Source organism: Mya arenaria, chromosome 14 (genome assembly GCF_026914265.1).
Source record: "Mya arenaria isolate MELC-2E11 chromosome 14, ASM2691426v1".
Taxonomy (NCBI): domain Eukaryota; kingdom Metazoa; phylum Mollusca; class Bivalvia; order Myida; family Myidae; genus Mya; species Mya arenaria.
In genome coordinates this window covers 42407646-42433999 of record NC_069135.1, presented here as the reverse complement: position 1 = coordinate 42433999, position 26354 = coordinate 42407646, and the positions used below count along the sequence as shown (strand labels likewise).

Below are 26354 nucleotides of genomic sequence, written 5' to 3'. Positions count from 1 at the left end.
TAATTTTTACAAGGATGTTATGTGCACTGTGGGATTAATTGTATGTCAGATGTTGGAGATAAAAAAATCTTACCATTAAGATTAATAACAAAATAATAAACGCAAGAATCTTTCTCAATACACTTAGAATGATAATGAAATAAAAGTCCAAGAATCTGTCTCCTATACATGTTACTGTATAATAACAACATAATAAACCTAAGAATCCTTCTTGATGCATGAAGATTAATAGCAAAATATTCCTTTACCCCCCCTTAAATCTATATCCTCCGCTTAATCTGTCCAATTTCGCAGATTTCCATGAAATAGAGGCTGGCAGTTTTATAGGCCCTTTGATGGTTATTAATTGGTTTGTCCATGTAATATGGGAATCACCTGTGAAAATACTCTCCAAATTATTAACACACATATCTTTGTAAACCAGGATGAAAAAAAGCATGTTATTTAGGAAATTACCAAAAAAATCCACACTACAGCAAAAAATGGTGTAGGATTGTGAGGAAAATATAGGGTCGGTTTGGTTAGTTGAAACAAATATTTATTTTTTTTGACACCCCATTTAACTGTCTTGGATCATCATTGTGTGTGTGCCAATATGTTTTTGTTTGTCTTGTCTTTCCCTTAACTTACCTGTAGTATTTATCAATAATTTTGTGCCTTGACAAATGGAGATGAAATATTATGTCCCTTGTACATAGAGGAATAATTATGTTCCTTGAAAATGAATATTTACGTTCTTTAATAATGGTTGAAAAGTTTTGTCCTTTGACCAATAATTTTTCCCCTTGACAATTGAGATGAATGATCATATCCCTTGTTCATGGATAATAACTATGTCCCTTGTTCATGGTGTATACCTATGTCCATTGACCAAAGATAAATAATTATGCCCCTTGACAATGAAGATGATTATTATCTCCCTTGTACATAAAGGAATACTTATGTCCCTTTACCAAGGATAAATAAGTATGCCCCTTGACAATGAAGATAATTTTTATCTCCCTTGTACATAAAGGAATAATTATGTCCCTTGACCAAGGATGAATACTTATGCCATAAATAAATAATCATTTTATAATAGTTGAATATTCATTTTCTTTGACTATTGATCAATAATTGTGTCCCTTGACTTTTGATAAAAAAATATGTCCCTTGACAATGGAGATAAATGCTTATGTCCCTTGCCTTGTAGATGAATAGTTTTGTCCAATGACTATGGAAGAATAAATTAGGCTGATTGACCATGATTGAATAAGTATGTCCTTGGACACTGCTTGAATGATTATGTCCCTTGACAATTGATTAATAGTTTTGTCCCTTGACAATTGATCAATAATTATGTCCCTTGACAATGAATAATTGATAACTTTCCTCTACCCGGGATTACCAATAACCTGAATCGTCCATATTGGCCAAAATAATCTCCATTTTATTTGTCTGTACAAGTATAATAATTGTTTTAATGTAAGGCTTATTGCAGTCTCATATTTTAAGGCTAAAAGTATTATTTTTCTGGAATCAATACCAAATACAGTCCCATTAGCACTTTGGCAGTGTTATAACATTGAAAGATTATAGCTGGCTTGTCCCAGAAGTTGTGTTTGTATTCTTGATAAGTGCCTTTGCTTCCTATTTTCGTATCCCGGCAACATTTTCATGTCTGAGAATTTTGATTATTTCAGATTATAATTTTTTATGTACTAGCCTTAAAAGATTCCAACACTTAATGCATCTCTGGAAGCTATTTGCATTGCATTTAATGAATAAAGAAACTGTTTTTTCCTAGGTCAGCTAAAAAAAGTTTCCAAACTGCAAACATCCACCATTATAATTATCAAAATTTTAACTTTGAAACAAAAAGTGAAATTCATCACCAATGTGATAAACCTTACACAAGTTACATGCACGTTGGTGTTGTTAAGTTACTAAATATAGAACATTTTCTATAGGTAGTTAGAACAAATGTGTTGCTAATTCAGCAACAATAGCAACAACCATAGCAACAACAACAACATTGACCATATCTTTAAGTACCATGGGACAACCTTTTTATGGGAACTCTGTTTTGCACTAATGTCTAATGATATTATACTTTTTTTCAGATTGGTACCATTGTTTACCTGCTTGAACTCGGGACATTGCTTGGAACCAGTGTTAAAGGTAACTGAAGGTGAAAGGGTATGGTAAAGATTTTACCTGGCAATGATAAACTTAAGTAATAAAAGTTTGATAGAGATTTTAAAATGACACACATAAATATGTTATAAATCTCAAACTTTAGCTAGGAATCATTGACCATTCCTGGATTTTACCTGGCACTGACGAACATGTAACGAAAGCTCTATAGAGATTTTAAAATTGCACACATATGTACAGTTATAAATCTTAAAACGAGCATGAAATTAGGAACCATTTACCATTCCTGGGTAATTACCAGTACTTAATTTTCAATGAAATTCCGAGTCTATATTGAACAGGGACTCTCTGATCCAGAGGCCAACACAAAAACAATGCACTTGGCAGTCAGTCCAACCTCATAACAGCTGCATGCTCAGTCCATCTAAGATAGTGGATTATTGTTTTTTGTCTGCTGAAGTTAAATTTGCACCCCTGCAAGAAATTAAAGAACCATTCTTGAATAAGTTTTGGAATATGTCAAGAACATTAAATGGCAGTTCTAAAACTACAAGTTCCAAGTTTGAAGAACATGTTCTGATCGATTAATTTATTGAAGCATTTAACTGGCTTCAATCTTTTTCATAGAAGTTTAATCTCAAAATGCTGAAAAAATATACATTTTCAGACCAATAAAAACCTCTGCAGACTGGTTTTACTTAAATATTTTGATAACTTGAGGGTAAACAGTTGTAACCAGTCTGTTTAAAAGCAATATTGTAGCTCTACAATATCTATTATATTACGAAACAATTAAGTCCACACATGTACAATAATGCATTCTTATTAGAATGTATTCCATTTTTTTTTATCTTAATTTTAGCTAATCTCAAATTTTAGTAGCACAGTTGTTTTATTGGACATTCTAGAAAAAAATCTTTTTATTTCTTTAATATTGGAATTATTTAATGACCCCTCAAAATATGTAATATTTATTTTCAGACCCAGTTCTGGGTACCAATTACCTTCATAGACTGGACACTGCTGGATTTCTGATGAAGGTAACCAGTCTATTTTAAAGCTAGATAGCATATTGGTTTTTCCCTCCTGCATCTTTTTCTCCTCTCCTTCAGTCACTGAGTGGATTTCACAGGAGCGACATCTTGCAAGGGATGCGATAGCGAGCCCAAATAAACACTACAGTGTTTACATTTTGTATTGTGTTTCCTTTTTACATGACACGTTAAAATTGTGTAAACTATTTGACTTGCAATTTTGTTTTTTGTGGAAAAAATTGAGTCGGTAGAAAAATTTGAAAATATTGCAGTGTCTTAAAGGATCCAGTTGCTGTGATATATAAATGTGTCTGTTACGACAGGTGACGTTTTTGTGCAACCTTGATCTTTTAGGACAAAAGTTATGAGGTTTTTGGAGTAAAGTGGATGGTTAGATTACATCGAGAGGAGAAATAATTATAGCGATTCGATTAAAGTTCTTTTGAAATGCTAAAGGATTATGGTCTATAAAAGAGTATCGAAGTAAATGGGACGCTGAGAAGTTGTCAATTGGATGTAACGTAAGTCGTAAGTAAGTTTAAGTGCTTATTTTTAAGTGATAAAATAAACATTAATTGAATCACATAGCAGTTATGGTTAAATTTATAAAAGATTGAATGACGCTTTTTATGAGTTTTTTATTAGCGGCAGTATAAACAAATCCTTTTAATTTTAAATTTAATATCAATGAATGTTTGAGCAAAACATTTCATGGTTATGTATAGGTGTTATAAAAAACAACAACAACAACAAAAACTATAGATATTTATGTAAAAAAGTGTATTTCATAATGCGATAAATAGTTTTAATCTTGAGCATGATAAAATGGTTTCAAATCTCTTTTGAAATGTTAAAACAAACTTGAAATAATTTTTCTCAATTTTCTATGTGTTTTTTTAAGTGTTAAGCATTAACAAAAAAGTCTCAGAATTACTTTTATGGGAAAATTGATAGATTGAATTATAAAAAAAATAGGACCACAATAAATACATTAATTTACCATTAACGCATAAGGAGATGTAATTATTTTTATGTGATTATTCAGAGTAGCTGCGAATTGCGGCTATTGTGGATGGAATTAGAATCGATTGGCCTAATCATTATTGTGGTTAAATCAATTAATTACGGACTATCTATTCCGCATCAGAGGGTCGTATGACTATGTTAGGGAAATTGTATATGTTTGCTCGTAAATATTTTATGACATGCATTTCAGAAAACTCAGACATTATTATTCGGTATTGAATAAGTTTTGTGTTGATTTGTATGGAAACTTGAATAATTAAATTATTTTAATCTTTTAAATTAAGAGTTTGGCATAAATGTTGCCAGTTCTTAAAATACCCGCAAAAATGAAACCAAAATTGTCTTCTACCCTGGTTTGTAATGGTTCCAAATGATAAAGTAAGTGCATTAGTTTTTAATATAATTATGCGGAAAAACCATCTTTTTATACTGAAAACCCTGAAATGTTGACAAAATTTTGATGGAATAAATACAGTCAAATAAGAAGCGTTTCCCATGTATTTCTTGTCCAGGAAAATACGACTAGAAAATTGCTTGTCTGTCTCCGTGTGAAATGACTTAACTGGAGGCGAATGCCCCAAAGCTGTTTTCGAGGTTTCTGGTATAAGTAAGTTATATTGTCATTATTACATTAACTCGCTACCTTGGAGAATGAGATAGATAGATGGAAAGAAAAAAATCAGGTGTTTGCAGCATCTGCATTCTTGAGCAATTCAATATATCATTGCGAGAGAAAAAAAGAGCTCTTTTTACCATTATTTGCACCTTTTTTAAAGTAGCCTATTTAGCGACCCAAATGCTTCTTAGAGAGAGAAAAAGCTGTTAACCATTTGCTTGCTGTAAGTAGCCTGTTTTTTAGCGACCCAAATGTATCTTTGAGACAAAAAAAGCTCTCTACCTGGCACAAGCTGCTTTAAGTCGCCTGTTAAGTGACCCAAATCTATCTTAGAGGGAAAAGAAGCTTTTTACCAATTGTTTTCTTTATGTAGCCCATTTCAGGACCCAATTGTAGTTGAGAGAGAGAAAGTCTATTTAATTTAATTTTAATTTAATTTCAAAAGCTCTTTGAAGCTTTCACATGCTTTTAAGTTGCCACTCACTGTTGAGCAATCCAAATCTATCAGAGAGAGAGAGAGAAAAAAAATAATTAAAAGCTCTTCGAAGCTTTCACATGCTTTTAAGTTGCAAGTTGAGCAATCCAAATCTATCAGAGAGAAAATGAGAAAAAAATAATTTAACGCTCTTTGAAGCTTTCACATGCATTAAGGAACCAGTTGAACAACCAAAATCTATCAGAGAGAGAGAAAGAGAGAGAGAAAAATAGAATTTAAATCTCTTTGAAGCTTTCACATGCATTAAGGAGCCAGTTGAACAACCCAAATATATTAGAGAGAGAGAGAGAGAGAGAGAAAGAGAGAGAGAGAGAGAGAGAGAGAGAGAGAGAGAGAGAAGTAAACTTAAAGCTCTTTAAAGCTTTAACATGCATTTAGGAGCCAGTTAAACAACCCAAATATATTAGAGAGAGAGAGGGAAAAATAAATTTAAAGCTCTTTGAAGCTGTCTCATGCTTTAAATAGCCTGTCGAGCCAACCAAGCATTTGTATCATAGAGCGTTGAAGAGAGAGGAAAATGGCTCTTTGAACCTTTGGCATGCTCTAAACAACAGCAATGAGCGACACAAATATTAATTTCCTCTTAAGTCGTTCTTTGGCTGCCCATGCCGGATTACCATGTTTGCAAAGAGTGAAAAGTAAGCGATTTTTTCTGAGAGCGTTATTGATTGGGGACGAAAGAAATAACCGGTGTAACGTGATAAGAATAGCGCAAAAGATAAGTGCCATCGGCTTATAAAATGTTCCGACCAGAAAGTAACGAAGGGTGAAATTGTAACGGATTTGTCATTGGAAAGTTCAAAGTGAACTCCCTTTTTATGTTTTATGGCATTGTACCTTGGGTATGATTGAAAAAGGTCACAAAATGTTCCTGATAGCTGTGCTACAAAAGTCTCTGGCTTTGAATGCAATGAAATGACAGTGGTAGAATCCTGAAAAAAAATGTCCTCGATTACTTGTAATAGATTTGAGCAGTCATCAGTTGTCAGTCAAAAATCAGTTAACCAATAACAGGATTATATTTTATCAATAAATAAAAGCACATGTTTGCATTTGCAGAATGGATTAACCGAAACACCTTGCCAAGTGATGACAAAGATGACAGTTACTAAAGAAATTAACATGATTTGCATTATATTAAGGAGTCTTAAATTAAGCCAAGCCCTGGGGTGGTATTTAATATACAACTTAAGTTAATCTTATGGTCATACATCATTGACTTTATTCACACTATCGGTCAGTTATTAATAACAAGTAATCCGATTAGCTACATCGTTCTTAGATCCAATTAAGACTTTGAATATTGAATACAAACCCTGGCCCCAATTTCTCGAAACTTCTTAAGCTTAACAGGCTTAAGTCGCTTATTTCAATTAGCTAAAATACATACTGAAAATGGATTTTGATAAATGAAAAATGGTTTATTCTGAAAATCATACAGATTTTTCCTACATAATTTCAAAAAAAAATTGAAGAAGTAAATATAACACATTTTATAGAACAACGAAAATAATGAGATTAGCTTAATCCTGTTATAAGGAACTTAAGAAGTTTCGAGAAATTGGGGCCAGGTCTGGTCACTTGTTAGAGGTTGTTTGTAAAGGGTGGTCAACTATTAAGCCATTGGATTAAACGACCATGTGGTATTATTTACTGATGTAATAAAATATTTTATTGTTCAATTGACTGGTTGAATGGCAACAAGCGTCCTGCTAATTTGATGAACAAGGTGGAGGGTGAGGCTAGGCAGACAGCTGATGCAGCTAGACTTACTAAGAATATTAAATTTGTAAAATCTGCATTTGAAGTGGCAGCCAATTTGTCTTTATGTTTAATGTCTCTGGAAATGGTCCCTCACAGAGCGTGTATTATTTTGGGGATTTAAAAAATGGAGTACTCGGTTATAAAGAAAGTTGTACGCTTGGCAGTTTTCGGAACATGGCTTTCAAAATTTTGATTTATGATTTTTATTTAAAGAACAATTTTGGTAGACAATTAAAACAGTTAATTCAGTATGCAAGGTGTCGATGGGGGGAGGGGGGGAGGCCCCCTAGGGTTACACTTAATTAAAAAAATGGTTAACAAAGTTCGTGAAATATGCATTAGGATTTAACTACTGATTAACCAATATTTCTGGGCTTTGAATTTCCAGAATGTGTCTGTCTTACGTAATTATTGCAAAAGCGCTTTATTGACGGAAGTACTGCAATTTCTATCATCCAAAGATGTCATAAAGATTAGTAAAAGATCACATGCAGATTATTTTCTAATGAACTCGGGAACACTTTGGGGAATACACCTTAAAATTCCTTAGATTTTCAAGAAAACAGCTTTAACTTATATTAAGATTATGGCTTTATGTTTCTATAATCTTTAAATTTTCGATGTAATTAAATATAATGATAATTAGAATATTTTTTTATGTTGCTATTAAAATAATTGTTGTTGAATAATTTAGTGAATCGTTTACTGCTAGAATTGAAAATTTCAGGAGGAAATTTAAAATGCCCCACTTTTTTTTGCTGGATTAGATATTTAATTTCTTTTACTATTTGGTTGACCTTGTTGTTAATAAGGAATTGAGAATCATTGGCAATTTAAATAATTTTCTACCTGAATATACATTTATTTATTTCTGTCTCAATTTTTATTTCTCTGTCAGTGAATTCGGAATTTGCAAAATTTAAGAAAAGTGTGAAGCATTATTTTTCAAAGTATTAAAAAAGTTGTTAAATTCTCAGCTTGGAATATATGAGAACAGGTTACTGACATCTGAAAGCAACATCCATCTTGACATAAATGTTTATAGAAAGATTTGTCTACAAGTTTCATGAGGGAAGATGTTGGCTTATGATAAGACACCTTGGGTAATTGGAGGCTGAGATAAGAGCGTAATCGTTCACAATCAACTATGATAGAAATGTGATGTTGGAATGGGGGAGTATGTGATCGTATGTCTGATGTGTTGGATATTGCCACTTTGCATATGTCTAATGTGTTGGATATAGCCACTTAGCATAAGTCTAATGTGTTGAAAATAGCCATTGTGTGTCTTGTTATGCGGTGACAAACAACCATCATTTTTGGCATTCCACACATCAAAATATAGTGTGGTGTGATCTTTTGACAGAAAATAGTGTTGAATCATTTCAGTAATGGCTGACTCCTCATGTGTTCTATGACCAAAATTTCCAAGGCAATAAGGTGTGTAGTTTGTTTTTTGCAATTTGAAAATTGCAGCAGACAACATTTGGAGTGTCTGGTACTACCTTTTAATGTAAGGACACAGCAGTTACTCCTCTTTGAAAATTAGTTTTAAATCTTTGATACTAGCTTATTCTTTGGAGTTTTGCTTACAAAAGGCGATGATAGAAATATAACTAAATATAATGCAAGGTGTTCCATGTATCTTAAAGTTCCGCAACGTCTCTCTTTCATGCTTAAACAAAGTTCAGGAGAAAAGATAAACATGGGTCGACATTAAGTGTTCCCATTTGTTTGCATAACAATAAATTTCAACAGAGAAGGGGTATTTTTTCCCCTGATTTTTTTGTTTAACATTAAGCAGAGGTGATGTTACATGACAATTGTATTTTATTTCCTTTTGCAGATCGTATAATGGTTTTGGATGCAAACAATATGGTTTTAAATATTGAAATCTATTTTATTTCACAAAAATGATCTGGTAATCATTTTTTTTAGGACAATGCTTCCTTTCTGAGAAACATGTGCAAAAAATGATGTATTTGATCTGTGTTCACAGGGGCTTTATTAAGGAAAAACAAGCTTCTTTGTGCTGCTGATTGAGAAGTTTTTGGAAACAGAGTGTTTGCACATGGCTTTTATAACCATTTTAGTTCTAGATTTGAAAAATTGAAATTCAAAATAATGTTTTGTTGAAACGCTTCAATGTACAAAGCATTATGAGTGAATTTGAGCTTTTCAACGAAATTATAGTCATTGCCATGTTGTCGTTGTCATTGGCGGCAGCGGTCTTTGCATCATTGTGAAGAACTTGAATATTGTTGAATCTTTGAAAACTGTTGGAAATATTTATGACCATTGAAATGAAACTTGGTATAAATGTTGCCAGAGACAAAATCTACAGAAAGGCCCATAACTCTTGTTTTAATAATTCTTGATTTATAATCATACATGTACATGTAGAAACGCCTTTTTACTCCTCACTCTATATAGCCTCAAAGAAACGCCTTTTACTGTTCAATCTATATTATCTTATTGTTGATAAGCCTTTTTATACTTCAATCCATTTTCCCATTGATACGCATATTTACGCTTTATGTTTAATAACAGGGATGTTAAAAAATGGGCGGCTCATGTGACCACTTTTCCATGAACGAAAGCCTGGCTTAAATTATAACTGATTCATGAATTAATCTCTGTTACAAGTATTTTTCTTGACACTCCTAGAAAATTGAAGCAATTGAAAAATAAGTGGTTCCACCTCGAAAAACATGACAGACTTAAGTATCTTCTTAAAAACATGACATTACAGCCGTAGTGGATAAATGTAGACTCAAGTATTTGAAGTCAAATAATCCTCTCAGAGGCATGCAGTTATATTGTGAACATTTTCAGAATCTCTGCTGGATGTGTTTAGATGATGTGTTTTAAATGATTGGTTTATTTAGATTTTTTGTCTGGAATTATCATCAATAATAGCCCGTGGTTTTAATGGAAACGTCATTTAAAAGTACCTTATTTCTGAGGCCGCTGAAAACACTCCATACTGGTTTTGGAAAACAAATGCATTAACACGACAGTTAAAATTTCTCACCGAATATTGTTTGCATATTTATAATGTTGTTTGGAATGAAAAAATCTCCAGGTTATTGTCGAAAAACGACATTGCATAAAGATAGCTTTTGTTTTTTGGTTCAGATGGTTGAAATGAACATGGCCTTGATTTTGAGGCAATGACTCACAGCCTTGGTGTTTTGGTAATATAATAGCCTTGTGGTTTTATATTAGCCTTGGCCTTGATGGTGTTATCCTAAGCCTTGGTTATATTGTCCAAGCCTTGTTGTTGAGGTTTTGTCCTAGCCTTGGTGTTGAGGTATTTTCCTAGCCTTAGTGTAGACAGTATTGTCCAAGCATTGGTGTCGAGGTATTGTCCAAGCATTGGAATTGAAGTATTGTCCAAGCATTGGAATTGAGGTATTGTCCTAGTTTGGTGTTGAGGTTTTGTCAAAGCCTTGGTGTTGAGGTATTGTCCTAGCATTGGTGTTGAGGTATTGTCCTAGCATTGGTGTCGAGGTATTGTCCAAGCATTGGTGTTGAGGTATTGTCCAAGCATTGGAATTGAGGTATTGTCCTAGTTTGGTGTTGAGGTTTGGTCAAAGCCTTGGTGTTGAGGTATTGTCCTAGCATTGGTGTTGAAGTATTGTCCTAGCATTGGAATTGAGGTATTGTCCAAGCATTGGAATTGAGGTATTGTCCTAGCCTTGGTGTTGAGGTTTTGTCAAAGCTTTTGTGTTGAGGTATTGGCCTAGCATTGGTGTTGAGGTATTGTCCTAGCTTTGGAATTGAGGTATTGTCCTAGCATTGGTGTTGAGGTATTGTCCTAGCATTGATGTTGAGGTATTGTCCTAGCTTTGAAATTGAGGTATTGTCCTAGCATTGGAATTGAGGTATAGTCCTAGCATTGGTGTTGAGGTATTGTCCTAGCATTGATGTTGAGGTATTGTCCTAGCCTTGGTGTCAAAGTATTGTCCAAGCATTGATGTTGAGGTATTGTCCTAGCATTGATGTTTAGGTATTGTCCTAGCCTTGGAATTGAGGTATTGTCCTAGCCTTGGTGTCAAGGTATTGTCCTAGCATTGGTGTTGAGGTATTGTCCTAGCATTGGAATTGAGGTATTGTCCTAGCATTGGTGTTGAGGTATTGTCCTAGCATTGATGTTGAGGTATTGTCCTAGCTTTGGAATTGAGGTATTGTCCTAGCATTGGTGTTGAGGTATTGTCCTAGTATTGATGTTGAGGTATTGTCCTAGCTTTGGAATTGAGGTATTGTCCTAGCTTTGGAATTGAGGTATTGTCCTAGCATTGGTGTTGAGGTATTGTCCTAGTATTGATGTTGAGGTATTGTCCTGGCTTTGGAATTGAGGAATTGTCCTAGCATTGGTGTTGAGGTATTGTCCTAGCCTTGGTGTCAAGGTATTGTCCTAGCCTTGGTGTCAAGGTATTGTCCTAGCATTGGTGTCGAGGTATTGTCCTAGCCTTGGAATTGAGGTATTGTCCTAGCATTGGTGTTGAGGTATTGTCCTAGCCTTGGTGTTGAGGTTTTGTCAAAGCCTTGGTGTTGAGGTATTGTCCTATCATTGGTGTTGAGGTATTGTCCTATCATTGGTATTGAGGTATTGTCCTAGCATTGGTGTTGAGGTTTTGTCCTAGCATTGGTGTTGAGGTATTGTCCTAGCATTGGTGTTGAGATATTGTCCTAGCATTGGTGTTGAGGTATTGTCCTAGCATTGGTGTTGAGGTTTTGTCCTAGCATTGGTGTTGAGGTATTGTCCTAGCATTGGTGTTGAGGTTGGTGTTGAGGTATTGTCCTAGCATTGGTGTTGAGGTATTGTCCTAGCATTGGTGTTGAGGTATTGTCCTAGCATTGGTGTTGAGGTTGGTGTTGAAGTATTGTCCTAGCATTGGTGTTGAGGTTGGTGTTGAGGTATTGTCCTAGCCTTGGTGTTGAGGTTGGTGTTGAAGTATTGTCCTAGCAATGGTGTTGAGGTATTGTCCTAGCCTTGGTGTTGAGGTTGGTGTTGAAGTATTGTCCTATCATTGGTGTTGAGGTTGGTGTTGAGGTATTGTCCTAGCCTTGGTGTTGAGGTTGGTGTTGAAGTATTGTCCTAGCATTGGTGTTGAGGTTGGTGTTGAGGTATTGTCCTAGCATTGGTGTTGAGGTTTTGTCCTAGCATTGGTGTTGAGGTATTGTCCTAGCATTGGTGTTGAGGTTGGTGTTGAGGTATTGTCCTAGCATTGGTGTTGAGGTATTGTCCTAGCATTGGTGTTGAGGTATTGTCCTAGCATTGGTGTTGAGGTTGGTGTTGAAGTATTGTCCTAGCATTGGTGTTGAGGTTGGTGTTGAGGTATTGTCCTAGCCTTGGTGTTGAGGTTGGTGTTGAAGTATTGTCCTAGCAATGGTGTTGAGGTATTGTCCTAGCCTTGGTGTTGAGGTTGGTGTTGAAGTATTGTCCTATCATTGGTGTTGAGGTTGGTGTTGAGGTATTGTCCTAGCCTTGGTGTTGAGGTTGGTGTTGAAGTATTGTCCTAGCATTGGTGTTGAGGTTGGTGTTGAAGTATTGTCCTAGCATTGGTGTTGAGGTTGGTGTTGAAGTATTGTCCTATCATTGGTGTTGAGGTATTGTCCTAGCATTGGTTTTGAGGTATTGTCCTAGCATTGGTGTTGAGGTTGGTGTTGAGGTATTGTCCTAGCATTGGTGTTGAGGTTTTGTCCTAGCATTGGTGTTGAGGTTTTGTCCTAGCATTGGTGTTGAAGTATTGTCCTAGCATTGGTGTTGAGGTATTGTCCTATCATTGGTGTTGAGGTATTGTTCTAGCATTGGTGTTGAGGTATTGTCCTAGCATTGGTGTTGAGGTTGGTGTTGAGGTATTTTCCTAGCATTGGTGTTGAGGTATTGTCCTAGCATTGGTGTTGAGGTTGGTGTTGAGGTATTGTCCTAGCATTGGTGTTGAGGTTGGTGTTGAGGTTTTGTCCTGGCCTTGGTGTTGAGGTATTGTACTACCTTTGGTTTCAAAGTATTCTCATATCTTTTGTTGCTGTAGTATTGTCATCATTTAAGTATGGTGTCATTAGCATCAGTATCAGAATGAAATTTCATGCTCCCGGACTTACAAAATCTAAGGCAACACAATGGTTGCATGGAATTAATAAATTGGTTTGATAATCAGTGTACATTTCCTTGGAGAAAAGTCTCATTATAAACTATGATGAATTGGACTTTTTCTTCATGACAACTCATTATAATTATTACTCAACCCCATTTAGGCCAAAGAAAATAATCCTTGGGGTCTCAGCCCCTGCTGACCCCCTCTTCCACCCAACCCTAATGTGCCAAGAAGAAATAGTCCTTGCAAGAAAAAGTAAAACAAACAAGAAAACTGTGTCATGAAATGGTTCACTTATTTATTTTTTTAAAGGAATTGACACAGACAAACTTAATTTACAATTACAAAAAAATGAATGAGAATCAGATATTTTTTTCTTTAGCCTTAAATCTTGAGGATTACATGTACATGTATGAGTGTTGTACTGTGTTGGTGGTTGACAGTGATGGATTAGGAATAACCCCAAGGGGTCACAGCAGGATCATCAGAGCCCCTTGCATGCCCCTGAAATCCCATTTTCCAACTCAACAGCTGGTAATTAACTCCTTGCTCATTACATCTGCCACAGTGTTGGGTCTTTGTTAAAGGGCTGACTTGGTTCTCCAGGCAACTGAAGTGCTGGATTTTTGAGAGCAATTAAGACATTATCTAGTTGAAGTGTTAAACTATTTGAAAAAAAATAGGAAAAAATCTTTGTTATACAAAAGAGTAAAAGTTGTTCAGCTTAAATTGTCTTTCAAATGTCACTGGGTGACACAGTCACATTTAAGGCCTGACTGCACATTTTCTCACACTGTGGCACAAACATGAGGTCAATGCTAAATTGTTTGAACTCTCGATCAATCATATCATATCTGATTTAATACTAGCGAAGAAAAGAAGAATGTGCATAATACTAAAACTGCCTAATGATTTCATGTCATTTGATGATTATATGATGTTTACCTTAATAATATGACAAATAAAATGTAACTTAAATACAGAGAGGTACTACTCCCTCAAAGCATGTTACATTTCTTAAAGTAAATTTGTTTTTAATAAATGCTAGTTCTGGGGTTACCATAAATGTCCTATAAGACACCCTAGGCACACGTCCTTTTAAGAACTCTGTGCGCTCAAAAGAACCATTTTCCTCCAATCAGCAAACTTCTTAAAATCTGCTTAATTTGATAATCAGTCGTGTATAGAGTCATGAAAATGTAATACCGACTTATGTTTTTCACAAATACCCAGCACCCCGACGGTAGGTTGTGTTAAAAGCCTGTGAGTTTCCAATATATAAATAATCAACTTTCTGCAAGAATAAGAAGTGTTTAGCTTTATTATCTACATAGAGATTGTGTTACCTTAATTATACTATAGGGTATGGGTTTATATGCATGATGTAAGCAGCCTTAGCAGGTGCATTTTAAGCAAATGGTGCTGATGTTATGCTGTGTGAGTTTTGCTTCCAATAGGACATTTACGGTATTTTAGAACCAGTATTTTTGCATGCACAGTTTCTTTATATTCTGCTAGTATATTATGAATAGATAAGTGCTCAAAAGATGGAAGTGGAGCTGAAAAATTGTGTAGAATTTTCTTAGAATGACACAAAAAAAAGTTCCGTTGTCAACCTCAAAATATATACACTGAAAAAACAGACAAAAATGTTAAACTAGGTGCCAGAATGGTCCATTAAACTTCTTTTCTACTTTATTTCTTTGCTTTTGTGAACTAAAAGACCTGTAAATATTGTTACGTTAAGCAATCGCAAGATGAATGAATTGCACTTTAATTATTTATCTTTGGTCACATGGGACTGTTCTGCATTATTCAGTTCAGCCCAAATTGTCAAGTCTCGTCAGTCTCGGCAGGTTATGTATTAGAATAACATCCTTCAATTTACTCCTGTTTTCATGTTTTGTCATTTTTGAAGGAACATTCTTTGTTTCCCCATGGGAAGTCGACTTAAGTTATAAAACTAATCTAGGTAGTATGAGACAGGCAGAAAATGAAGACTAATTGTTTGTTTTGACATAAAATTTGCACTTTAAAAGTTAGTGGGTTCAGGGGACCGAGTGCCCTTCGCGCGCAACTCTAATATTGTCCAAAATATGCAGAAAAAATATGCAACTCACAATTTTGATTCACTATTATCCAAAAAGATTCCTTGGGGAGGACCCACAACACCAAAATATCACATTCAAAGTAAATATTTTAAGGGGGTGGGGAGAAAGGGCGCGTATGCCTCAAGATGCACTGCAAGCCTTACACCCTCAAGTTATGTGCAATACAGGACCCTTTTTCAATAAGATATCATAGTAGTAAACTTTACCCTGCATAAGCGTGCTCAGGTACACGCGTAACACCCTTTATGTCAAAAAAAGGTTACGCCTTACGATCTTCAACGAAACAATCTTTATTGAACCTGGACCCTGGCCTGCCCCTGATTTTGATCAAAGCTTAAATAGAGATGTTTACTAAACAACTAATCAAAGGGTGGTGCATTACATCTATTGTATATAAAAAAAACAGGTACTTTATATAGAAGAATGGGTGACTCGTGATCCATGCAATGATATGTCAAACTGTTGTATACAGAATTCAGTTTAACAGTGTAAATTTTGAGTACCACTGGCTTACCTTTGACCATTGACAGCCAAAATTGCTGCCTATTTACAGACAAAACAAGAATAACTGATGAGCCTTATGTAGGCTGCATCATTTTAACAATTACACTCAAACCCCTTCGACTCAAACTCCCAGGAAGCTGCGAAAATACCTTGAGCCTTAGGAGATTCAAGCCAGAAAATGCTTATATTTATCCAGTTCTAGCCAACGAGGAAATCGAGCTTAGCGAGTTCGAGCCACCCCGGTTCAAGTGTTATTGTTTCAATAATTCCAGAATGATGGTCTTATTATAAGCTAAATGTGGGTCTTGGAATTACTGCTTTGTGTTGATAATGACATATGGTTTTTCTCAAAAGGCTGAAGACCTAAGCTTAATTCCACTAGAGTCATGAGTGATGGATTAAATATGTTGGGCTTATCAGTAAAACATATTGACATGAAAATGGTACTGGAAAGTGTGAGCAAAAATGAGTGAAACAAATGACAGTGGAACCTATGATTAATTAGAATAGTTGATCTGATCTTTTATTTAAATGGTTGAGTACTGGCACAATTGGCTGCGACATGGCTTATCAACAAAAAACATTGACGTTAAAATAGCACTAAAAATGGAACAAAAAAAGTTTGTAATGATTGAAGACCCCTTGGCTGATAAGATTTTATCAGAAATAATCGTTTCCATCAGGTAGAACCCAAATGAGTGTGAAACATAGAGTTTTTTGGGGGCTTATCAGTAAAACATAATGAAGTAAAAATGGCACTGTTTGTATAATGATTGAAGACTTTCTTGTTTATTAGATTTAATTTGATCTGATCTGATCTTCTATATGTTGAATCCAGATGAAGTGGAAAATAATTATGAGGAAAGTTTTTTTGGCAGGCTTATCAGCAAAAAGTACATTGACATTAAAATGGCACTAAACTGAGTGAACAAAACGTGGGTTGGTAATGATTGAATCTTTTGGTTGATAATATTGAATTTGATCTTTTCTTCTCTTATATAATGCTATATTCTAATGAAATTAACAATATATAAAGAAATCTTATTTAGGGCTTATCAGCAAAACAAAATAATATGAAAAAGGCAGTGAAAAAAATAATATTATTATGAAATAGACCCATTGGTTGATTAGGTTAATTTTGATAAAATCTAATCTGATGTTTCGGATGGCTTAAATCCTGACAAAGCAGAGTTTAAAAAAAATTTTTTGGCAAAGAATCATCTTTGTTGAATTTCACTTTGTTACCAGATTCTCAGAAGATCAAAGAAGAATCCACATGCATGGCCAGGTGCGCTTTTCGAGAAGAGATAAATATTTGTATTTTTCATTTTGACACAAGAGTGTACTTGTTCGTAAACATTGTTACCTGGGTTGAAGAGCTTGGAAATTGCTTATAACAACTTTCTAATTAAGATGAATGCTTGGTGATAGTGAGACATCCTGGGGGGATCTTTGTGGTTTTGTGATTTTCCTGCATTATTTTAACATAAACTGCCTTTGTGCTATACATTTTTGCATACTTTGAGATAAAATTTCATGGAAATTTATTGTGATTTTTCGATTATACATTTGGAAGGTTTTCAAAATATGTCTATGCTTTATCCTGTATAACTTGTAAAGGGAATAGATATTGTCTTATATTTGTTAAACTTGAGTTCTGTTTTCTATGTGTAGCAAAGTTATCAAGAAAAACCAACTGCCAGCTAAAATGGACAGTACAAATGGTGATTGGGCCGGTTCATATTTGGAAAAATAAGTGAGTTTTAAGTAAAGTAAGTAGTTAGACTGGTCGGTTACCTTACTATTCGAGATGGTTCAACCAAAACTGTTAACTCGGTAAGTTATTGAGAACCCTGGTGAAGGGGTAGTATAATAACATGGCAACGCTATGAATGTCAAAGCCAAGAGTTGGGAGAATTGCAGGAATACTTTGTATACCTCGCGTACCGAAAGGTGTTAAAGATACGTTTTTCCCCCGACCACAGTGCAATCAATTGGTGCAAAAAATATAGTGATTTACTGAGGTTATAACTGGAAGAAATTGTTGGGTTATCTTTATAACATAGACATGATGATATGTGTATATCTTATGGTAGATATTTTGTGTCTGCCGTTGATAGAAATTTGCCAGAACTCAGACTTTTCACTGCTCAGCTACATTATTCTGTCATTATCAACCAAAAAAATATAGGAAGCAGTAATCTTGAAAATCAGGTCAATGTTGGAAACAGTGTAGCATTGATTGCCAAAAAAGCAAAACCTATAAATTGCATATCAGATTGAGCGGTGTATGTTTCTGGGTGGGGAGATAATGTTGCCACTTTGGTATTTTTTTTCAAATTTATTTTGGAAATTGGCAGTTTTATTTTGTGTAATAAAATGCAAAAGTCATATTTCTTTTCAGCTGTTTGATTATATAAAAAAAAATTGTGGTCTTAAGCCTAAGTCACACATTCAGGATTTTTACTGCCGTCCTTGATAGGACCATTCTCGATTAAAATGTGTCAAAAGTCTGATCAAGCTCCTGTGATTCGTGGCTGGAAATTCAAACTTTTATTAAAATTTGTAAAAACATTTATTTAATCACGACAGCAATCAGATATTGTTCAGGAGGCATCCTGATCCAGCCGTTTCCATCACAATTCGTCCCGATTATCCCGTTCTCAATCCAATTCTGATCCGATTTGTATCTTTGTCATGGTAAAAAACGACCGAATCTGTCCCGACAGCGGCCCGATTCTCCCGAATGCGATCCGACAGAGATCAGACAGTGACCAGACAATGAACTGACGCCAAAATAATTTATGATGGAACTATCTTTAATTTAAAACTGAATATAACTGGTGCATTTTGCAAGACCAAAATTTTTAAAGGACTATCTGTGACAAGTGGTAGAGCTGTTATTATAAGCCAAAGCCAATTGATATTAATGATAGTATTTGCACCCACTTCCCAAGTTATTGATATTGTATACACTATCTTTGTGCACAAGGGTATTTGGTATTAAGTTTTGTACCATATTGTCAAGGACAGTGTTCAATAAAGCAGCGTGTGCATATGTGCATGAATATCGTTGTTAAATTTATCAGCAGGGTAAGAGTTTTTCCAGCTGCATGCTAACTGTTCTCAGATATCAGAAATAATGAATGAACGAAAATAAAGAAAACCTTTCAAATATATGTGTGGTACAATATCGACTCATAGAGGAGTAGACTGTTTTGTATGCGAACAGTCTTATCAAGTCTCTTAGAAATTCTTACATCAAATTTCCCTTGACAAATCTGAAATCTAGACCTGTTAGTAATTTAGGAGCTACAAGGTCAAAGAAACTGTCAGTGCTCTTTGTCTTTAAAGCAGTAGGTTATGAGACTCCTGGAAGTCTTTTAAGTAATTCCAGGATAAAAGAGACAAAAAAACATTAAATCCGCCCTTAGTCGCATGCGCCTGCTAATTGTGCCAATATCAAGCTTCTGTTTTATTGTAAATTAACAGATTATGTAAGTTTTTGGTCTCTGGAAATTTTAATCGACCTCATCCCAGCGTTAAGATGGTTTTCATTACTGGAATCTTTGAAGCAAGTTTAGAGATTATTTTGTATGGGAAATTTGAACTTTTTGGATTAGAGGCTATGAATGATTCATGAAAGCTTTTCTTAAAGCTTCTTGTTAACAAGGATCAGATGCAGACGGAAGCATTTTGCCCGGAAATTTCTCCGAATTCCCAAAACATCATGAACTAAATGTAAACAAGAAGATGAGGTTTCAAAACATATGACACAAAGTGGGAAATTAATATTTATTGTTATGAATATTGCACTGGCTGCCATATTTTCCGAAACTCTAGATGTTTTCATTGCAAAGATTTTACATAATTGCACTGTTCTGTTTGGTAAAAGATTGATGACAAAAGATTTACAAGGATGTGGATTATAAACACGGAAATATCTTGATGGATAAAACGTCTGATGAGGATTATAAATACAGCAATATTTTGATGGATAAAACGCCTGATGTCGATTATAAATACGGCAATATTTTGATGGATAATAATGCATTTTTCTAATGGAACAGTGAAGTTTAATGGTGCATTGGCTTGCAGGGATAAGAGATAATAGCTAATAAACTTACTCCTGGCAACTCAGAAAGCATTCATTAATGAGAAAAAGTTATATAAAGCATTCAGGGGGAATGAACTTCGTAAGAAATTGTCTAATGAATGTTTATGTTTTCTTTTTTGATTTAAGGTCAATCATTGATTAAAAAAAAATTGCCGCTTAAGTTCCATTTAAAAGTTACGAAATGTTAAGTTTGAATATTTTTTCACTGAAAGCAACTTTTTATATACCGGATAAGCTTTATGTTATTTAAAAAAGCAAATTAATAAAGTAACTATATAACCATAGTAAAAGTTTTTTTTTACCCCCACAAACGAAGTTTGAGGGGGTATATAGGAGTGAGCTTGTCGGTGTGTCGGTCTGTCGGTTTTCATGGTTTCCGGACGATAACTCATGAAAGGCTAGACAGATTTGAAAGATTTTTGGTACACAGGTGTAACATCAGAAGATACAGGTCAAGTTCGATATTGGGGCTGGTGGGGCCAAGGTCAAGGTCACTGTTACTAAAAATAGAAAAACGGTTTCCTGACGATAACTCCTGAAAGGCTTGACAGATTTGAACAATTTTTGGTACACAGGTGTAACATCAGAAAATACAGGTCAGGTTCGATATTGGGGCTGGTGGGGCCAAGGTCAAGGTCACTGTTACTAAAAATAGAAAAACGGTTTCCAGACGATAACTCATGAAAGGCTAGTTTTTCTTGTCAGCAGTGTAACTTCTAAATTACTCAACAGATTTAAATAAAACAATACATGCATGATAAAAGAAGATGCAGTGTGCAGTAACCTTGGAGTTATGGCCTCTTTTCAAAGGAATGGTTTGCCATTCCTGTGTCCAGGCGGCATTTGGGGGTATTCGTCACTCCTGTGACAGCTTTAGTTTTATTACCTCTCTTTAATATATCAAATAGGGTCATTGTGGTATTATTAAAAAATGTACTGCATGGAAAAAAATATAAGGATTAAAAGATATTTTATTATTGAAAGAAAAATACAAAGAATGCAAGGTCATATTATACAATATCAAAGTAAAGGATTTGAGTGGAAGACCAAAGAAACAACTCATGAAAGCCCTTTCCCAGTAAATAAAATAAATATTAAACACAGAAATAATCTCAACGATAATATCTTAAATGCACTAACACATCTTCGCATCCTTATGATGAATGATGTACCTTATAATAAATACAAGTGGCTATTGTAAGGGTAAAAAGCATAAAATTCAGGGTTTTATTCTGAACAAATGAAAGGAAAAGAAAACGAAAAAAAAAAATCATTAGTGAGCCAATTGTTAAAATTAGTTGTTGATTGAAAAGTTTTCAACAACTTTGTCTAAACGAAAATCCTTAACATGATTAAAAAGAAATAAAAGGATAGAATAATTATTTCTCTGTTGATTTGGAAATTGTCCTTGGTAGAGTTGCGTGAACAAATTTCATGACTCATTGACAAAATTAAATGCGTAAGCCGTTGACAAATTCCTTTGGGTTTCTTCAACCAAATTACATCACAGAATTATAAAAGAAAAATGCTCTCTAATCAAGTAGCCGTAAAAACTTTGTATCCGTAATTTCATTTTTAGTCAGTTACACCGTTTTGACCAATGCACGTTCAATTTCGGTCGCTTCGGAAACAGGAAAAACGCCCTTAAACAAGTTTTATAATGGCTGAGGGAATTTTAAGTACCAAAAACACTGAAGTCAACTGAGTTTTCGATTTGGTTTTCTGCCTTAATTTGTGAAACTTAATTTTGAAAACTGTTCAACATCTGCAGTGCTTAATGAATGTGCAAAAAAACCACTGAAAAAAGTATTTTAGTTTGTCTGTTTTTCTAAGATTTCATTTTTGGCATGTATATTTATATAATGCACCAGTCAATTGAAACCACGACCCCCCCAGGTCAGGCGAATAGCGGTGACTTTGACTTGCAGTCCAGGCAAGCGTGGGTAAACTCCACCCTTCAGGGGAGAAACTGCTGGTAAAATCCCTGCCAAATGCCCCGCACCCTAGGGACCCTAGGTAAAGCCCATTCCCCGCTATTTTTGGCACAAAGACAAATCCACCGCTTACACCCGGCACTGCAGGGCCACCTGGAAGGTAAAAAAACAGCCCATTTCCCTGCTGGCTATCCCCGGTAGACCCCCGGGGGGGGGGGGGGGCGTGGTTTTACTCTTAAGCTGTTCAATTTATTAAAATGAATATACAATAAATAACAATACACACAAATTCAACAAGGCCCATAACTCTGACTTCAATATTCGTTGAGTTTTGTCCCTTGATGGAAAATTTGCAACAGACATTTTAATCATTGGTGTTAGCTCTTGTTTATCAATTTATGGTGCTGGATGTAAACAATTTTGATGACACTTACATACTGGTTTACATTCATGAATAACAAACATAAATTATGAGTGATAAACCTTTAACAACCAACTGAACACATTTATGGAAAATATTAATAACTGATATATATGAAAACGCACAAAAAATTAAACACAGTATTCTTCATAAGAACCATTGTTTTCAATATTTATTCATCCCTTTTGGTAAATTAAAATATTTTGTTTTCATTGTGGTACTGCTTATTTGGGAGTAAGAGTGCATCTATAACACTTTGAAAATGTAACCATTATAGTTAACCCAACAGAGTACGTGCTTAATGAAAAAAATTGTCATTCAAGGGCGTAAAGCATTAAACAAATTCCTTCAGTTTCAGACATGAAATGCCATTCTGTGATACATAATAATAACTGCTGTGATTAATATTTTTACATTCAAAGACTCAAGTGTACCAGTAAGATTCTAAGAGGTTACTATATTTCCCCCAATGTTTTCTACTTAATGAGGGCAATGTTGTTTGATCTTTATCAATGTTGCAACCCTCTTAGAGAGGACTACTTAATTATGGCGTAATTGTTGTGTACTTTGAACCGAAATGTTTGTGCCATTGACACTGGGAAAAGGGAAATGCTTTTGTATTGGATAAAATAAATAAAACAGAATTTATGAGTTCATCAGGTTCCTTTAAGTGTCACCCTGACAGTGTTACAATGCTGCCAGTATCAAGGTTTGTCGTTTGCTGAAAATAAACACAATTGGCAGATTGTTCAAAACTTTGTTAAATTAGTTAACAACTTTATTAATGTCATCGTTGTCAACTTCCAAATCTTTATCGCTTTGGAAGTTGAATGAATTCACTGGTAATCTGCAGTATTTCTACCAAGATTTGATACAACCTTTTCCAGCTAAACTTGTTTTATTCAAATATATAGGCACAACACCAACTTCTTCACATTCAAAAGTTAACAATGTTGCCATTTCTCATGTTGTTAACTTTAACAAAATTCTCAACAATTGTCCCAATATTGCTAAATTGCAATGAGTGGTTTCAGTTTATATCATGGCGGATATAAAATAGCAAGGCCCATCACTGTTACTTAAATTTTATACAGTTATATGCCCTTTGGTCAACAGAGAAAAGCTCTTGTATTTAGCTCATCTTTTGTCAAAAAAGCAATTCATGGTTTCAAAAGACTTGTCCAGGTGTTATTGTTAATTTGTGTTATTGGTGACTTGGCCTTTCTTGAAAGAGATATTCAAATGAAACTTAGTACCAATCAATCATGAGATCAGTTTTTGGCAATAGTTGATCATTGTTTTATCCCTTAGTATACACAACATTTTCTAAAAGACAAAACAACCCTTCCCACCTTTGTTTCAATTTCTAAAAGTTCAAAGACCTGAAGACTCAATATCTTGCCCCCAAGAGAAATTGTTTTGAAATCTAGTGTTTAGAACCAGGAATACCTCATCATAACAGGTGTTGGTAGGTTAGAGAATATTGGCACATGGACCAGGATTGTCTCATTAATCAACGAACCTGTATAGCTAAGTATCTTTCGAAGAGGCAGAGGAAGAGGGGGAGGAGGAGGAGGAGTAATCTTGACAAGAATTATGGTTTAAATCTGCATTATTATATATTTTGCTGATGTTAATGGTTGTCATTGCCATGGCTTTGGGTTGTTTGGTTGTCATAACCATGGCTTTGGGTTGTTTGGTTGTCATTGCCATGGCTTTGGAGTTGTTTGGTTGTCATTGCCATGGCTTTGGAGTTGTTTGGTTGTCATTGCCATGGCTTTGGAGTTGTTTGGTTGTCATAACCATGGCTTTGGAGTTGTTTGGTTGTCATTGCCGTGGCTTTGGAGTTGTTTGGTTGTCATTGTCGTGGCTTTGGAGTTGTTTATTTGTCCTTGCCATGGCTTTGGAGTTGTTTGGTTGTCATAACCATGGCTTTGGAGTTGTTTGGTTGGCATTGCAGTGGCTTTGGAGTTGTTTGGTTGTCATTGCCGTGGCTTTGAAGTTGTTTATTAGTCCTTGCCATGGCTTTGGAGTTGTTTGGTTGTCATTGCCATGGCTTTGGAGTTGTTTGGTTGTCATTGCCATGGCTTTGGAGTTGTTTGGTTGTCATTGCCATGGCTTTGGAGTTGCTTGGTTGTCATAACCATGGCTTTGGAGTTGTTTGGTTGTCATTGCCGTGGCTTTGGAGTTGTTTGGTTGTCATTGCCGTGGCTTTGGAGTTGTTTGGTTGTCATTGCCATGGCTTTGGAGTTGTTTGGTTGTTATTGCCAGGGCTTTGGAGTTGTTTGGTTGTCATTGCCAGGGCTTTGGAGTTGTTTGGTTGTCATTGCCAGGGCTTTGGGGTTGTTTGGTTGTCATTGCCAGGGCTTTGGAGTTGTTTGGTTGTCATTGCCGTGGCTTTGGAGTTGTTTGGTTGTCATTGCCATGGCTTTGGGGTTGTTATGCCCCCACAAAGTGGCGGCATATAGGGTTGCCCTTGTCCGTACGTACGTCTGTACGTACGTACGTACGTACGTCCCGAAGATTGTTTCCGATCTAATTCTTGAAAACCGTTTGTCCAATCCTCACCAAACTTTAAACACATGTTTGTGACCATAATATCTTGATCAAGTTCGATAGTCATGGAAATCGCTTTAGTCATTTATGAGTTACGGCCCTTTTTTGCCAAAAATTCCCGAAGATTGTTTCCGATCTAATTATTGAAAACCGTTTGTCCAATCCTCACCAAACTTTAAACACATGTTTGTGACCATAATATCTTGATCAAGTTCGATAGTCATGGAAATCGCTTTAGTCATTTAGGAGTTACGGCCCTTTTTTGCCAAAAATACTTCAAAAATATATGTTTCCAATCTAATTCTTGAAAAGTATGTGTCCAATCCTCACCAAACTTTACATACATGATTGTGACCATAATATCTTGATCAAGTTCGATAGCCATGGAAATCGCTTTTGTCATTTAGGAGTTACGGCCCTTTATTTGCAAAAAAAGACTTGAAAAATACGTCCCGAAGATTGTTTCCGATCTAATTCTTGAAAACTGTTTGTCCAATCCTCACCAAACTTTTAACACATGTTTGTGACCATAATATCTTGATCAAGTTCGATAGCCATGGAAATCGCTTTTATCATTTAGGAGTTAGGGCCCTCAGATTATCCTGAATAATCATTATGGCTTATTTTCTGTGACAAAAAATCGAAGTGGGGGCATCCGTGTCCTATGGACACATTTCTAGTTTGGTTGTCATTGCCAGGGCTTTGGGGTTGTTTGGTTGTCATTGCCAGGGTTTTGGAGTTGTTTGGTTGTCATTGTCATGGCTTTGGGGTTGTTTGGTTGTCATTGCCATGGCTTTGGACTTGTTTGGTTAAATTGTCATGGCTTTGGAGTTGATTTTTTGTCATTGCCATGGCTTATGGACTTGTTTGGTTGTCCTTGCCATGGCTTTGGACTTGTTTGGTTGTCATTGCCATGGCTTCGGAGTTGTTTGTTAGTCATTGCCATGGATTTGGAGATGCTTGGTTGTCCTTGTCATGGTTTTGGAGTTGCTTGGTTGTCCTTGCCATGGCTTTGGAGATGCTTGGTTGTCCTTGTCATGGCTTTGGAGTTGCTTGGTTGTCCTTGCCATGGCCTTATAGTTTTTTAGGGCAGCAGCAGTCATTCATTATATATACACCATAGCCTATTAATCACAAGATGGAACTTAATAAACATGTTACCAGTGACATTTTTTTGCGCATGTTTAGCTAACATGTGTAGCTTAGCTGAGGGCCAATAACTCTTAATATTACAAATATATAACTGTGAAGCCCTCAAACAATTTAGAAAAAAACGTTTTGGAGTAACATTGACATCCACTTGAGTTGCTTATGTTTTGAAATCTAGTCATTTAGTAGCAGGAATACCTTGTCAAAACAGGTGGTGGATGAGAGAATATTGGAACAGGAAAATGACATTGTCTCATTAATCAACAAACCTGTATACCTGCCTAGCTACACAAATCATCCTTTGAAAGATAGATATTGGGGTTGAAAAACTTGTTTCTTTGAATGATATTTACTATTTTGTGGTAGACTGCTGCGAGTGTTTATTT

General features: G+C 35.3%; 1 protein-coding gene across 5 annotated transcripts in view; it reads left to right on the top strand.

Moving 5' to 3' along the window:
* The first annotated feature begins 3274 nt into the window (after nucleotides 1-3274).
* Nucleotides 3275-26354, top strand: part of LOC128217129 (plexin A3-like) — a 124908-nt gene continuing 101828 nt past the window's right edge. For 3 of the 5 annotated variants that reach the window (XM_052924038.1, XM_052924039.1, XM_052924031.1), the window contains exon 1: nucleotides 3275-3691. The gene's annotated coding sequence lies outside the window, so the exon portion shown is untranslated. Of the gene's footprint in view, nucleotides 3703-26354 lie in introns of all 5 variants that reach the window. The other 2 variants (XM_052924032.1, XM_052924033.1) reach the window with 2 other exon arrangements.